Source organism: Leptonychotes weddellii, chromosome 1 (assembly GCF_054177405.1).
Source record: "Leptonychotes weddellii isolate Sample4059 chromosome 1, ASM5417740v2, whole genome shotgun sequence".
Classification (NCBI taxonomy): domain Eukaryota; kingdom Metazoa; phylum Chordata; class Mammalia; order Carnivora; family Phocidae; genus Leptonychotes; species Leptonychotes weddellii.
Window position 1 is genome coordinate 12,341,469 of NC_138369.1, and position 15,559 is coordinate 12,357,027.

Here is a 15,559-nt window from a genome sequence, read left to right on the forward strand (position 1 = left end):
CTCTGTCTCTGGATTGCCAGCAGGAGCCGCTGCAGTGATCCCGGGGAAGCCTTTCCCAAATTCCTTATTGCTGAACCTTGTTTCTCACCGGGGAGAAGGACCAGGCTATTTTCAGGCCGGGGTGGGGGGTGAACTCGGAGCGCATTGCAGGCCTCCTCTCGAACAGCTGCTCGCTCCTGTGGGGAGGCTTCTGAAGTGACCCAGATTTCCAAGTGCTCCTGTCCTCACAGAAAGGCTGTCCCCGTAGCCACGCCGCCCCCCCCCCCCCCCGGGAGGACCCTGAGCCCTGCCCTCCCACACCTTCTGGCCCTTTCCTGTGCAGCCCTGACCAGGCATCAGGCTGTCCCCTCTGGTTTAAGGTAGGTCTCCAGTTGTGGGGAGCTGATTGGGAATCAGAATCGGGGGGCTCAGTGGGGAGTGGTGTTGCATTTTGAAGCTTTTCCAGAATTGATTGGTTGGGATCTTTCTTTCTTTTTTTTTTTTAAAGGGTCCCTCCTTGAATGTTGGCAAAGTGGCTGGACTGCCAGAAAAGCTATGACAAGGACACTGACCCTCAGCCCTCCTCAGATTTCCCCACCTCCTCAGAGCCCTGGGGACGGGCACATCCCACCCCAGGGCACCCATTTCCCATTCTGAGGTGCTGAGTATGGGGCGGGTGCCTTGGCACACTTGGCAGAGTGGCGCTGAAGGGGGGAGCTCAAAACAGAAATTTATTCTCTCACAGTTCTGGAGGCTGGACATTCCAAATCAAGGTGACCTATGTTCCTTCTGATGGTCCCAGGGAAAAATCCTCTCTTGCCATTCTAGGTCCAGGAGGTCCCTCCCCTGCCACTCTGCCCTGTGCCCTCATTATTTTTAAAAATATTATTTTTAAAATAATTTTCTTTCTGATAATAACACGAATTCAAATTCATTGTAGAAAAAAATTTTTTAAAGAAGTGGAGATATCCCTACCATCCCCAAATAAATATATTTCGGTGCATTTCTTACCAGTCCTTTGTTCTCTGGATATATATAAAGCGGGAACAAGAGAAAAAAGGCATAAATATTATATTTAAAAACAAAATTAAGCTCACAGTCTCTCTGTGTGGTAATGTATGTGTGTGCGTGTGTGTATGTGTATGAAAGAGAGAGAGACAAAGAGAGAGACAGAGACAAGAGACAGAGAGATCCGTTATTTTATCTGTTTTCTTGTTGGGCATTCAGGTACTTTCCAATTTGTGTCCTCTACATATATGATAAACATGCTTGTGCACAAATCCTCATCCTCTTCCAAAATGGAATTACTAGACCAGTATTATGCACAAGATTTTTGACACACATTGACAAGATGCCCCAGTTGATTAATGTTTACATTAGCCATGTCTGAGCCTGCCCATTTTGCCAAAACTTCACCAAATGAGAATTGTCTTTTAAAAATATTTTGATAGATGAAAACACAAGGGTATCTAATTTTAGTGTTCATACCTGATTACTTAGGGAAGCTGAGCATACTTCCACATGCTCATTAGCCCATTGGGTTTCTCTTTAGTAGGATTTTATCCATCATTTCTTGTCTGAAGGGGTTTTTATCTATATGAAGAATTGTCCTACGTCATGTATGTCGTTCTTATCAAGTTGTAAAATGAAAAGCAATCTCAGAGCTCACTCACAGCTGCTCTCTCTGTGGGAAGGAGGCAGGAGCCTATGACCTGCTGAGCAGAGCAGGATCTACGGCATGGAGACAGCATCTGGCACAGTGCCCGGCACCGAGGAGGCCCACAGCAAAGGTTGGGTGCATGCTGCCTTTGCAAATGTACACCCCCAGGTGATCCCAATAAGCCTCAGAACGTGTCCCCTCCTGTGACCACAGGCACCCTGTACTAAGTCACCAGGATGACGCTCAGTGCTCAACCTGACCTTGCTTCCCTACCTCCCACTTCATCCCTCTCTCCCCATCTGCTCCTGGTGAGTCCAGACCTGCTTGGATTTACCTCTTGATTTTCCCTTGGCTGAACTACAGACGGTGCTCCCCAGTTCACTGTGGCCTGATCTGCAAAAGCCCCACCCCTAGGATCACGGTCAGTCTGAGATGCCTGGCTTAGAGGATTGCACCTCTGGAAGCTGCTGAGGGTGGGAGCTGGGATGGGTGCAGAGGCAGATGCATGACTCCAAAGAAAGCCCAGTCCAGGCTGGCCTGGGGCATGAGGACACCCTGGGCAGACCAATACCTTGATGTCCCATCAGGTTGATTTTTTTTTTTAAGGTTTCATTTTTAAGCAATCTCTACACCCAACGTGGGGCTTGAACCCACAACCCCAAGATCAAGAGTCGCATGCTCTACCGACTGAGCCAGCCAGGTGCCCCCAGGTTGATATTTTTTAAAACTTCTTTAATGGGAAGAAAATAGAAAGTAATTTTCTGTTTTATAAAACAGTGTGCAAGAGAGAGCTATTTTCCTCTATGTTCCCAGAGTGGCTCCCTAACCCCTGGTTCTGAGTTTTCCATGTTCTCCAACCAGACTGTGAATGCCTGGGAGGTGCAGACTTGCCCCATTTGTCTCGGGGTCCCCAACACCTGGGCCAGTGTCTGGCACATAGAAGGTACTGGAATGAATTGCTGACTCTTTCTGTAAAAGGCTGCAGCAGATACATGGGCTCAACAGGAAGGGCAAGACACCCACACACTGCTGATCTCACGCTCCTTTGGATACCAAGGCCCAGACCTGGATGACTCCGAGCCCTTCTGCCTAGGCTGAGGAGGGAGGCTCAGGGCTGTCCCCTGCTCCCCTCATCTGTTTCAGGAATTCACGTCTCTGCATTCCCACTCACATGCAGCTCACCTTGCCCTGGATTAACTGAAATGCAGCAATTAGCTTGGTGGGGGGGGAGGTGTGGGGGCAGGGATCTGAATGAGGTCTGGGGCTGGGAGGGTCCCCACGCAGCCCTAGACACTAGAAACAAGAAGTCAGATTTGAAACTGAGCAGCTGGAGGCGGAAGGGGCTTCAAGAGGTCACCTTGAACAATTTATGATAGCCTATGACAGTTCTCCCCCACCCACCTGCATGTTTTAAATCATTTAAGCTCTCTTTCCATCAAACGTTTTTACAAGAAAACAGCTCTGTTAGAAACCTGCTGTGGACAAAGAGAAAAAGATGGACCATGGTCATCCATCCTCCAATTTTCTCACTCCTGGTCCCAAAGGGGCGAGATGCTGTCTCTGGGCCCTCCTCAGGATAGATGCAGCTCCTGGGAATAGGATGCAGGAACACACACACACACACACACACACACACACACACACACACACTTCCCCAGCTCCAGGCTAAGAGATCAGCCCTCTAGGGCCCCTACACCCTGCCCTCATCTTTGCAAATCACGTCTGTACTGAGCTCTCCACCACGGATCTTATTTGCCTTTGCTGGCCTTTAGCGTCTGGAACCCTGACTGATAGTGTTTCGCTTGGAACTTTTCCAAGAGCTGTTTGCCATCTGGGAAAATCATGTCACCACCAGCAATGCCACTGGTGGTATTTGAGTCGCTAATTCAACGCACCCTTCCCAGCCTGCATTTCAGAGCAGACACATGCGTGTCTGTGCCCATGGTGTTTTCTAGCATAATCGTGCTCAAGCATTCAAGCACGTTGAAATGAACGCTGTTTTATTATACACTCCTCTCCTTTTGCTTCTCCTCCTCCTTCTTCTGCAATTAGGCATTGTGTTCATTTAAAAAAAAATCATGTGTATGGGTAGATTATTAAATTCAGGATAGCAAAAAGGGTCTCGAAAAACGCCTGTTATAAAGGGAAGTCACTGGGGCGGAAGGCTGGGGAACTAGGGCTCTAATCCTGTGCCCAGTGATCTGTGCGGCTTCTCCGGTGCCAGAAGCCCGGACTCACACTGCGATGCTGACCACAACCTCAACAGACCCGTAAACCTACAGCCCTCGCCATTTGTCACTGTCTTCTGTGAGCTCTCCGCTTCACATACGCTTTCTCCTGTAGATTTGCCCTCACCACTCCTGATCTGCTATTTGATATATGATAATACCTCTCCTCCCCTCCCTTTGCAGCTGTAATAAAAATCAATATGACAATAAAAAGCACTAAATTTGTCTGATGGAAAAAAACCTCTATAGATATGATATTAACAGCTCCTCTTGGCATGGGGCTTGGCTGTACTAGGACCCGGGTTCTAACGGGTGGGTTCACAGTGAAGGAGAAATCACTGGATCCAGGCATCACAGAGGGGAGCCCCCATGCCCTGCAGCAGCCCTCCCGCCCCATCACCCCAGTCCCGTTCATCAGAATGTTCTGTCTCCCCAAGGCTGTCACATCAGAACTCAATGCTTATTTCTATATTCGTGCATTATTTACATATAGTGAAGTTCAGCATTTACAGCATACAGTTGGACGAGTTTGAGCAAGTGTATACAATCAGGTAATCACCATCACAATCCAGATGAGAACCACCCCTTCACCCTAAGAAATCCCTGTGCCCCTGTGCCCTCGCCCCTTTCCCCCCACCAACCTCAAGCAACCACTGGGTCGCTCTGTCACAGTTTTGCTTTTTCTAGAATTTCACATAAATGCTCTCACATACAGTCTTCTGTGTTTGACTTTTTTTTTCACTTTCACGTAGTGTCTTTGAGATCCATCTGTGTTGTTCCATGTATCGCTCTCTTGTTCCTTTTTAGTGCTGACTAGTATTCCATTATATGTATCCTCCACAGTTTGTTCATCCACTCACCCATTGAACATTTGGTTGCTTCCAGTTTGGGGTGATTATGAATAAAGCTGCTGTGAACATTCATACACACACATCTCTGCGTGGATATAGGTTTTCATTTCTCTTACGTAAATATCTAGGAGAAGAATGTCTGGGTTATATAGTTGATTCATGTTTAACTTTTTTTTCAAAGATTTTATTTATTCATTTGAGAGAGGAGAGAGACAGAGAGAGCACAAGCAAGGGGAGAGGCAGGGAGAGAGGGAGAAGCAAACTCCCCGCTGAGCAAGGAGCCCCATGAGGGACTCGATCCCAGGACCCTGGGATCATGACCTGAGCTGAAGGCAGACGCTTAGCCATCTGAGCCACCCAGGTGCCCCAATTAATGTTTAGCCTAAAAAGATGCTGCCATATTGCCTTCCAGAGAGGCTGCACCATTTTGCATTCCCACCAGCAATGGGTGAGAGTTCTAGTGGCTTCATATCCTTATCAGCACTTGGTGCTATCAGTGTTGGTCATTGACTTGTTTGGTTTAACCATTCTAATCGCTGTGATGTTGTGTATAGTTGTGGTTTTCCTTTGCATTTCCATAATGACTAAAGATGCTGAGTATCTTTTCATGTGTTTACTGACCATTTATTTATTATTTATCTTCATTGGTGAAAAGTCTGGCCGAATCTTTTGCCTATTTTTATATTGGATTGTTTATTTTTTTATTACTGAATTGTACAATGTTTTATTTTTAATAGGCACGTTTTCCCCATGGCCCCATCTGAGGAATGAAAGTCTGATTTCTGCCTCAATTGCTATGTGTCATTCAGAGAGACAGATTGAAAAATAGTAAAATTCAGAATGCGACTCCATCCAAGTCATGCTGACAATCACAAAGTTACTTTCATCCATTGTGCATTTTATTTTATTAAAGATTTTATTTATTTATTTGTCAGAGAGAGAGAGCAAGAGTGAACAGCACGAGCAGGGGGAGCAGCAGGCAGAGGGAGAAGCAGGCTCCCCGCCGAGCAAGGAGCCCAATGTGGGCTCTATCCCAGGACCCTGGGATCATGACCTGAGCCGAAGGCAGACGCTTAACTGACTGAGCCACCCAGGCGTCCCCCATTGTGCATTTTAAAACTAAAAAAGTATTTGGGATCTGAACACCTAAACATGGTTGACATGAATTCTACTTCTCTTTCTCAGGAACATAAACATGTAATAGTCCTTGTGTAAGTAAACACCCACACATAAGCTGACACCTGCTTTTCTTTTTCCTGTACCAACCAAAGCTGGGTAATCACAAACAGAGCTTGGAGAAATCTATTCTAGAGGTAAATCCTTAGCTCCTTGATACTCTGATGGGCCATGGCTCAGAATAAGAAAACCCTTACATCAGATTTATGCTTTGGCTCAAATTCCTGGAGTTTCTGATTTTTACATAAAGTCCTAAACATGCCAGGGGACCCTTGTATACAGTTCATCCACTCCTCTGTGATTCATCCACTTCCCTACCGTGACGGATACAGAAGAAAACTAATAAGTTTGATAATTGAATAATACTTACCATCTGTAGACTGCTCACTGTGTGCCTGGCCCTAGGGACTTTGAGTCCATTGTCTGACTCAATCCTCACATAAACCCTGAGACATAATGACTGTTATTATCCCCGCTTACAGGTGCGGAAGCCAAGGGTTACAGAGGAGAGCTGACTAACCAGCCCAAGGCCTCAGTGGCCGCAGGGGCAGGGCCAGGTTCAAACATCAGATCCAGTGCCACTGACCCCTCTGCTACTCTCTCTCCCATTCCGTTCCAGCCAGAATACAGAGGCTGTGCTGGCCACACAGGTGGGCCCCCCTTTATTCCCCTCACTCGATTTGCAGACCTTGAAAGCTAACTGTTTCCTAGACTCCTCGGCTGGGGGTCTGATTGTGAATGAAGTTCTGAGAATGAGACGCTCCCGTGCACGGTTAGGGAGCATTATGGGCTAAATTGTGTCCCCCCGAAAGACCTGTTGAAGGCCTCACCTCCAGTACCTGGGAATGTGCCCTTTTTGGGAAATAGGGTCTTTGCAAATGTAATCAGGTTAAGATGTGGTCACTGGGGGGCGGGGCCCAATCCAATATGACAGGTGTCCTTGTCAGAAAAGGAAAATGCCATGTGAAGACAAAGACACACAGGGAGACTCCATGAGACAAGAGAGGCAGAGATTGGAGTCATGCAGCTGTGAGCCAAGGAACACCAAGGACTGACAGCCACCCCCAGAAGCTAGGAAGAGGCAAGGAGAGATGCTAACCCAGAGCTTCAGAGCGAGCAGGGCCCCACCAACCCCTTGACTTCAGACTTGAAACCTCCACAACTGTGAGAGCACACACGTCTGTTTTTAGGCCCCCGGGCTTGAGGCCCTTTGTTCTGGCAGCACAAGCAAACCCATACAGGAGGCTGGACATGAGGCAGAGGCTGCTGGTGGCAAGCTCAGGTGGGCACGAGCCGTCGTAGGGCCGACTCCTCACTCATTACGGTGGCAGCTTCGTGGCTGGAGGCAGTCACAGCGGTGCCCTGACTCTGGGTCTCGTCTGGGGGGCTGGACGTGAAGCCTATGGTTCAGGAGTGGCCCCCGGACCCCACTTCCTTAGTCCTTCCCTTTGTAAGTGCTCAATTTCTTGTATGACATTCATTTCTGTCTATTTCCTGTACTCACATAAAAGAGAAGATTCTCATCTGGTAATTGGGGCGAGCTCTAATGGACAGCTGGAGGGGTGGAGGGCTTCAAGCCCGCCTTGGCCCCCCTGCTCTCCTCCCTCTGCCCTCTGGATCAGACATTCTCCCGCCCTCCAATACCTTGCATTTCTTCTGCAGAGCTGACATCCTCCCAGTTTGGTTTGGCAACTCTCGCTGGATTGTTCTACTGCCCACGTGTTGACTCTGAGAACTGTATTTCCCAAGATCCCCTTCCTGGTATGGTTCTGGGTTTGATTTCGCCAAAACTGAAGTTCTGCCAGACCTGAGAGGCTGAAGCAAAGCAACAACCCTGAAGGTCGTGGCTGGTGGGGGGTGGGGGGGTGACCAGGACCGCGGACACTCCTGTTTGTCCACACCTTCCTCATTCGAAATTCTCCCTCCAAACGCCCAGGATCACTGCCAGATACTTCCCCGTGACCTCCCAGAGCGGTAGCCTCTGCCCTTGGTTAGCACTTAGGATGGCAAATCCCTTCTCTGAACATCGTGTTTTCCCTGTCCCAAGGGCACCCTATTTTTGGGCTCCGTTCTTCTCCTCTGGGGATTATGGTGCAATCAGGTGGATGTAGTTCCAAGTCTTCATCTTTCTCCTGTCTGCCTCACATGATTAACACAGCTCATCCTATTTTGAGGTTGGATGCTGGGTTAGGACGAACAGGGATTTAAGGATCATCGCTGGCACCATGAGCCACTGGGGACGGTTACAGGGCTAACTGATGCATGTTGTACATTTCAAAATGCCAAAAACCAGGGCAGATTGGAGGGCTGAGAAAACCCCCGATGAGAAATATCAAGCTGCTCATTCTGTCTGTCTTGATAGCTTCCCTTTTTCTTAGGGGATGAGGGTTGTTATGGCGATGGACTGAAGAGTGAAGGATTTGGGTTTTATGTGATTTATGTATATGCAGGGGCACAACTTGTAGGAACCACTATAAAAGTTTTCTTCCTTGCTTGAGACATGTTCCCTTTATTAACACCGTGGACCACCACCAGTGAGGAGGGTGCAGTTTTCTACGATTCCCAAAGCCGGCTTGGGTTTTATCTTCTTGGCGTTGCCCAAAGATCCGCAGGGAGTCTATTGCTACTAAAGAGAGTAGAGAACAGCCGGGGCAGGTGACTCAGTGGCTGGGAATGGATATGCTTTATTGGTCATTTTTCCATCCGCTGAGTTGCGCTCTAGAATGTGTACATTTTGGTGTGAAGCGGTGTGGCTACGCTTCAAAACCAGTCACAACTCTTTGATGGGTACAAACTGCTTTCGTTGGCAAAAAAGACACAGAGCCTGGCTGGAGAAGTCACTTGTCAGACTTGGGTAATCTGTCCCTAAGGCCATTCCTGGACGGTAGGTATCCTTGTCTCCTACTCCAGGCGACATTACATTTACTCACATCCTGGACAGTCCCAGGGAAACCCTCTTTGAAGCTATCAGAACACGTCTGTCTCCACCGGAAATCTCGGGGCCACCCAGACCTCCTCTCATCTTTGGCTTCCGTGGCTCCGGGACGCACATCTCTACAAGCTCCAGGAAGCCTCAGGCTCGCTTCACACGCGCTGCTCTTGACTGCTGGCATTATCCTTGAAGACGGAGGCTGTAATTATACCAATCACTCTGCCGGATAGACCTGGAGTATCCCTGTGATTAATGGAAGAGATTCACTCAAAACACAAGATGTCTCATTTTCTAGTTGGGTGTGCAAGCAAAATACTGGGGAAATGTAGCCTCCACTACTCCAGCTGAAACGTCTCAGCAGGTTCCTTCGATTCCTGGGCAATTGGAAGCAGCAGGGGTGTCTCCTTAGAAACCAAAATCATATGCAGGATGGGGGTGGGGGGGAGGTGGAAGAGGTCCCAGGTGGCTTTCAAGTGAGTTTTTCGAATATCTAATTTCAAAAGTGATTTTAGGTAAGTTCACTGTAGAAAAGTTGGAAATTACAGAAAAATATGTAAAAGAAACAAAAAGTCATCCATAATCCCACCGGCCACAGGTAACCCTCCTTGGCATGTTTAAGTATCCACTTCCTTTTTTTTCAGTGCGTACACATAACAGCTCACATGAATTATTCTGTGTTTTTTTTTTTAACTTTTTTTCCCCCCTTAGTTTACCCAGGTTATTAACTATTCCCAGTCAACCCATATGGAACATTAGCTCTGTCCCAGGACCCATCTGCCGTGTTGTACTGGTATGATTTCATTTAATCCTCTCAAGTATTCGAAGGAAAGATAGTTCGATCTCTTCCATTTTACAGATGAGGAAATCGACGCACAGAAGTGTTAAAACGCTTGCCCAGGGTCATGAGCTACTACACAGTGGAGTTAGAATGCAAACCATGGTAGCCCGGCCCCCAGCCCATGCTTGGCTTGGCCATGCTCTGGCTTCCGGTGCGAGCTCCCCCACCAGGGAGCTGTCCACCTTCGGTAAGTGCCTGGTCCTTCCCGGCACCCTGTGCAGGCCTGGCCCAAGGCGTGCGGTGCAAACCTTTCCCGAGCACCTGTAATGTGTAAGGTGTTTTGGCTACAAAGTGCACAAACACTGGGTCCTGTCCTCAAGAATCTCAAAACATAGTGAGGAAACAGACACCAGGTCCTCGAAGCGTGGCAGAGCCAGGGGGGGTCGTGGAAGGACCTCCAGGGGGGCCCTCCTGCTGTTGGGGGGACTCCGAAAGCAGGTCAGCAGACCAGCTTTATCACCTGGAAGAGGCACTTGCTCTAAACGGTTGTGGATCCTCGTGAGGTCAACCTGGGCCAGGTGGTAGCAGCGCTGGGAGTCCGGTGGTGGAAGAGCCCCGGCTGGGGGAGGTAGAGTTTGTTGCCATGGCACCCCCGAGCAGGAGGGGAGCAGCAAGACAGGAGCCTCTGTGCAGCCTGCCCCTCAGCAGGGAGACATTCGTGGGACGGGGATAAGCCCAGGCAGGAAGCAGAGCCCCAGGAGGACAAGAGGACATCCCCCCTGCAGCCGGAAGGCTGAGCTTTCAGTGACATGGGATGTTCAGGTCAGCCAATGCTGCAGGACAGCCTTGGCCAAGGTGGCCACTCATCCTTAGAGCTCACAACTGAGGGACACCCCAGGGCAGGCTGGGCTGCCACCCCTGCGTCCCCCCTCCTTCATCTCTCCTACTGTGCTGATGAGAGGAAAGGGGAGATGTTGAAACACCTTGAACAGCCAAAAGCAGCTGGCCAAGGTAGGAGGTCTGGAGGGGTGCGTCTGCCTGCAAAAAAAAGTTGATTATCCTCATTAATGCACGTCTCTTGAAAATTGAGCCTGTCCCCTCTGGTGACTGGGCTGTGCCCTTCTGTTGTTGGACAAGATGTCAGTGTCTGGGAAGCATGCACTGGCAACCTTTTCCGGCTCATAATAGCTATGACCATGGCCTCCAGGCATTTCTTCCGGGCAGGTGCTGGGCCCAGGGTTCCCGATATGCTCTCTCACTGAACCCACACAGCATGAGGCAGGTTCTAGGACCTCTCTTGTGATACAGATGAGGACATGACCCTTGGAGAAGCCAAGGCCATGCCCAGGGCCACACCGCCACCAAGAGGCAGAGGCCAATTTTAAGCCCAGAGTCCCCTAATCACACTTCGCTGGCTCGGCCATGTCGTGACTGTATCCCTTTGTGACACTTGGAGCTCCCTTTAGCTTGGAAACCATACATTTAAATCTTCTGGGCTCATTTGGAGTCATTGTGTTCAGGCAAAGTGTTCTGGGGTTGGGGGAAGCAGCCACCAGAGGGGGCGCGGGCAGGTTCTGTTTGTAGCCCTGCAGAGCCCGGGTGCCTGGGTTCTGTCCCCACTCCAGCCCCCTGGGGACTCTGGGCGGAGCTCCAGGAGCGGGGGCTTTGCTGCTGACCTCTGTATCTGCAGCCACCAGAGAGGCACCTGCCAGCACCCAGCGCTGCACCCCGCACCAGATGGAGGCAGGGAGGCTCGGGACACGGAGGCTGAAGCAGAACTCCTGAGCCAGCCTTGACGATCCTTCTCCTCTGTCTTGACCAGCCTACCCCTCCCCCCGCTGCTCTGATGAAGGTCATCTACACCTCGCCCAGTCCCACCTCTTGCTTTTGCTGACATCCTTCCTACCAGGGACACACCATCCCCATGTCTGAGGCCCAGCCCGCATTCCTCCCTCCCGCACAAAACTAGCCCCTAGCCAGAGCTCTCTCCTCGCAACTCCTAGTGCACCTGTCTCAGCTGTGAATGCCCGTGGGTGAGTGGCCAATGGGAGTGGACGAGGGAGAGTCAGAGCTGAGAGCAGAGGAGGGACTGATCACTGAGGCCTTGTAGAAGCTCTTAAAGGGCTTTGGTTTTGTGCGGGTGAACTGGGGAGTCTTTGGAGGATTTTGGCTTGTTTTTGACTTATGTTTGAAAGCATTACTCTAGTTGCTGAATAGAGAACAGACTTGGGAGCGGGGGCAAAAGAAGACCCGTGTCAAAAGCGAGGGCATCGGGGCACCTGGGTGGCTCAGTTGGTTAAGCGACTGCCTTCGGCTCAGGTCATGATCCTGGAATCCCGGGATCAAGTTCCGCCCCAGGCTCCCTGCTCAGCAGGGGGTCTGCTTCTCCCTCTGACCCTCCCCCGTCTCATGCTCTCTCTCTCTCATTCTCTCTCTCAAATAAATAAATAAAATGTTTAAAAAAAAAAAGCGAGGGCATCAGAAGCAGGGCAGGGGGGCGGTGGTCAGGGTCTGTCTCTGCAGCCCCCACTCTGCCCTGCAAATGTCCTTCACCATCAACAGAATGGTCATCTACTCTGTTGGCTCCCCTCTGGCACCAGACTGCAGAGTAGATTCTATTCATTATCACCCAGAGCTCCCCACTCCAGCATCTTCTCGTGGTGGGCCCAGCATGATTTGTCATTGACACACAGAAGCCCCACTGGCCTCAGAACGACTGGGAAAACCAGACCCTTTGAGGTAACCCAGGGAGGAAATGGGATAAACATGATACCTGATGGGGTGCTCCTATGCTGTAAAATGGCTTAAAACGTGTGGTCACCCAGTTCATCAGCCAGCGTCCTGGCTAGAACAGAATCCAGCCCTCTGTTTCAAGAGATTTTGGCAATGGGGCTATTACAGAGTCCACCTGATAGAAGCTGTGGTCATGGGACCATGGCCAGGGCCAGAGCAGGGCCCAACAAAGAGGATCCTCTCAGACTCTCCTCCCCCATGCAGATCTCTGCCAGGGGCTTGCACTGGCCAACTCAACCAGGATCTGGAAGGTGAGGGAATCTCTGGCGATGCAGTCCTCAGGACCCGCCTCCTGGTACACCAGGTAGGGCAGAGACGAGATGAGGGAAGAGGCAAAGAGAGGATAATCAGCACCCCCGGAGATGTCCTCACACTGGGGAAATGAGCACTTAAAAACCACATTGATTTTTTATTACTGCTTCCCATAGACGCGGGCTTAAGTTACAGCTGGAGAAAATCAAGTTCTCTGGAAAGAACATCCTGGTAGGAATAGTGATTAGGTACTAAAAACCAGAGACTGAAATCCTGGCTCTTGAGGGCTTTCCAAAACAGACTGAAACAATCACTGGCTTCAAATGTCAGAGATCTTTCAGAAAGCAGAGGGATAGATGCAAGACCCTTGAAGTCCTACCCAGCTCTAGGATTAACATATATGACAGTGTTTTCCAAAATGGCCTATGTAACTTTGCTATGATGGAAACAGAAATCATTTCCAGGCAAACTACGTACTAGCATATAAGCTCAGACTACTCTTATGTAACCCTTTTCAGGGCAGACACATCATGGTAATTGAAATGGCATAGATGGCTCTTAAAGTCCTCGTAAATTCCAAACAATTAGAATACTTTGGAACCTAAAGGAATTCATAGTAAACGACAACTAAACACATTGCCTTCTTAATGTATTTTTTAAAAATTAGTACTTTTTAAATTTCTCTTTTCCCCCAACAAAAATCTAGGTTTCCACAGGAGAGCAGCTGGCCTTTTGAATTGAGCTGAATTTGCAACTGATTATAAAGTCAAAGATCAATGCTTATAAAAAATCAAGTCAGCTTAGGAATCTATTTATTTTTCCTGAGCTGTGTAGGCGGCTTTTCTGATAATGTGCTCTCACTCTGGTGTCTGCATTTTGGACACATTCTGTATCTGAAAAGCACCCTACAATCCACCTTGCCTCCCAACACGCAGGCAAGGTTGGTGGCATTTTCCTATCAGTCCTCCCTAGGTGCCCCTTGGGACAAACGCTGGGCCATAAAGCTCTGGATTCACTATATCTATACAGACATGGGAGCCTAGACCTGCAGTGGGGCCTGAAGGCTTCGCTGAGATGCACCATCTTTAGCCCCCTGTCTCCTCCCCTGTGTCTCTATGGTTGCTTCATGGTGTCTTTTTGCCCATTTTTGCCCTTTCTCCTCTGGTAAGGATTTTTAAAGAGAGGATTTCAAATAATAAGTGTTTGATGCACTCCCATTCCTTCTAAGGTAGGGGGATTTGGGGTCACTGGGTCAGCATCCTTTGTTTTGTAGAATCCAGGGAATGGGTAAAGAGGAAAGATGAAAAATAAGATTTGGATGAACAGATATTTAAGACTAAGGCAGTCAGAGTGGTCAGACTGATCTATGTAATAGAGTCTGCGGGAAGAGGGAGGGAAGGAGGAAGAGAAGAAGGTTGGAAAGGGAGACAGAGAGAGGGAGGTAAGAGGAGGGAGAGAAAATGAGACCAGATCCCAATGGTCTCCATCGAAAGAGGAGGTTTGGGGATCTGAGAAAGACACTGAAATGTCTGGGGAAAGATTTGAAGGAATTTAGTCAGATGTTTTTCTATTGTTTTCAACTGTTGGCTTGTTGTTTATTTGAATGCAACCCATCCCCTGGCAGGGTCACATGGGGCCCTGGGTTTATATGGGTTTCATTTCTTTTCTGTGCGAGAGCAACTGGAAGTCTTCCAGCCTTTCAGATTCTTCTCCCCACCTCCTCCAAGACTTGGCTCCGTCAGTCACCATTTCCTGTCTTCTTTCTCTGCCTCTCCTTGAGTCCTTCCCCTCTGCCCATAAGCACGCTCAGGTCTCCCCACCGTTGAGAAAGCTTGTCTCTGAGAAGGCTTCCTGTCTAGGCTTCTGCCCTGCGACCTCCTTCCCTCTCCCTAGATTCCTCATCTTCCCACCCTGGATTCGGCTGCATCATCGGCTCTCCAGGATCCCTTCCTGCCACGTGTCAGGGTTTCAACAACGTTGGCAGTGGGATCTGGACCTGTTCCTCTCCCCCACACTTCTGTTTCCGGGGCAAGGCCTCCCTCTTCCTCCCAACCCCTCAGCCTTTCCGGTTCCGGTTCGGCTCCTACCGGCTCCTTCCTCAGGGCCAGTCCCACACTTCTGCAAACGGATTGCAGTCAAACCTCTGCGGCCCACACCCGCGTTGCTCCTCTGCCCTGCTTCCTTCACAGCTGCCCCTGCCCCTGCTTCAGGTCACTAGGTCTCCCCGTCAGACCCACCACCTTTCTCACTCCTCCTGTGGGTTCTCCTTGACCCTTTCCACCCCACTCTCCTCCCTCACCTGCTGGCGTTCTGTCCTCCTTGGCGACCTAGATACCACGTCTCTGGCATCTCCAGCTGACCTTCTTTCTTTGGAAGCCCCCCCTTTTATATCTTTTCCCCTAATTATAAATACATCCCGAGTCTCAGCACCGACCTCTGGGTCAGCTGGGCACCAAAGGATGCTGATCCAGTGACCCAGTGACCCCAAATCCCCCTTCCTTAGAAGAAGTGGGAGTGCAAACACTCCACATTACCACCCAGTAGGCACTTTATAGGGTTCCTATGAAGCTTAACTAAGAGCGAGTGTAGGTAACATCCTCAGTGTGCCTGGCAAGTGGCCAGTCCTCAACTTCAGGGATTCTTCAGAAGACAAGAAGGCAGCGTGCGCAGACGGTGGATGTATTCCTCCCGCCGATTCAGTTACTGTCAGGTCCCTGGAAATTTAAAAGGGAAAAATCTGTATCTGTAGATGTATGTAATTGAACAGCATGATTTCCATTTGCTGTTCAATTACATACATCTACAGATACATGATTTCTTCCTTTCCTTGTATTGTGCCATTTGTTTTTGTTTCTTTTTTTTAGTTGTCTATAGCAAGAAAAAGGACACAAAAGGAATTCCAGGCCTATG